At 46.8% G+C, this 1,578-nt stretch overlaps 1 pseudogene; it reads left to right on the plus strand.

Moving 5' to 3' along the window:
- The first annotated feature begins 917 nt into the window (after positions 1-917).
- Positions 918-1,153, plus strand: LOC139260594 (U2 spliceosomal RNA; annotated as a pseudogene).
- Positions 1,154-1,578: the final 425 nt, after the last annotated feature.

Genomic DNA, 1,578 nt, shown 5'->3' on the forward strand with positions numbered 1-1,578 from the left:
GGGAGCGGTCCCTTCGAAATGCTGAAAGGGTAGTGGGATCATGCTAGAGGTGATGGAAATGACAGAGGATGATCTATTGAATGTGAAGGCTGGTGGGGTGAAATGCAAGGACAAGGGGAACCCTATTGTGATTCTGGGAGGGAGGGGAAGGGGTGAGAGCAGAAGTGTATGAAATGGAACGGACACGGTTGAGGGCCCTATCAAACAGGGTAGAGAGGAATCATCGGTTGAGGAAAAAGGAAAACATATCGGATGCACTAGTATGGAAGGTGGCATCGTCAGAACAGAGGCGACTTGGTGCTATTGGGATACGGGGAGAAGATCCAAGAAGAGTTAATGCGTGCATGTCTCTGCAATGGAAATAGTGAGAATACGTTTATGGTGCTGAACACAGAGGTACATGGATCAAGAAGCTGAGGAAGATCAAGGAAGCGCCAGATAGACAATGTCAACAGCGACTTGTCCCAGAAAAGGATACAGATGACTGAAAGGCCTGGGTTCGTTCACAACTGATAACAGTGGAGGGAATTAATTCGTCCCCAGCATCACTGCTGAGCTGATGGCCAGGTTTTTAGTAGTAGTCACATATAATAATTTCATCATGTGCTGAGGATCACATCTCTTCCCATTTTTTCATTACCCTCCTCTCTTCAAGCTGATAACTCTTGATGGGAAACAGTTCTTATTGTGTATGTAGGCACTCTGTTAATGACTCCACGAGGTAGGGGTATGACACTTGAACTGTACAGATTGTATACTTTATTGCAGCTCCGAGAGTGCAGACACCAAGAGGTGAGCTCCCTTTTATACTGGGTTACCTGCAGTGTACAGGTGACCTTTAGGTTTCCAGCAGCAGCACCCTCTGGTGTACAGGTAAGGCATATACAGGGTGAAGGTACAATCAGATCTAGTATTACAGTAATTCTCGGCCTTTTGGCTAAGATCATGCGTAACTGACCTGACAGGGGAGTAACCATGACCCCAAAGTGGTTCTCCCTGGATCAGGAAGGTATATGCTTGCTTTTTTGGAAATAGGAGGTGGGTGGGGTGGCTTGACCCATCCACCTCCACGGAGGTGTGTGGGGGACCTGACCCATCCACCTCCATGGCACGAACCTGGTATTGCAGTACTTCCAGGAACGGTGCAGTAGCTCTAGGCCTTTTGGCTAAGAGCATTGGCGCAGAGTGATCCTTGATGTGTGCAAGGTGACCTCTGGCGTTTGTGATCTGACAAAGAATTGGAAAGATTGGCTACGAAAAAAGAAAAAAAAAATTACAGTAATCAGTACATCATTGGCATGCATACAAATCAGTTCTAGGGCTGCCATCCAATACCTCACCAAAGTAGACACTCTGTCTGTCTTATTTCTAATCTTCTTATGTTCTACATGTGCGAGTGTCAATGGGCTATTCTACTGTAGCAGCTGAGCTAGTTGTTGCCCTTGCCAAATGTTCTTCCAGCAGCAACCCTGGATTGCAGTCAGGAGCAGGGATCCTGCCTGATTGCCCAAGGGATACTTGAAGCCAATTACAATGCCTCAACTGCATATCATAGGAACATAGAAACAGAAGGAAGCC

Source organism: Pristiophorus japonicus, chromosome 3 (genome assembly GCF_044704955.1).
Source record: "Pristiophorus japonicus isolate sPriJap1 chromosome 3, sPriJap1.hap1, whole genome shotgun sequence".
In the NCBI taxonomy this organism is placed as follows: domain Eukaryota; kingdom Metazoa; phylum Chordata; class Chondrichthyes; family Pristiophoridae; genus Pristiophorus; species Pristiophorus japonicus.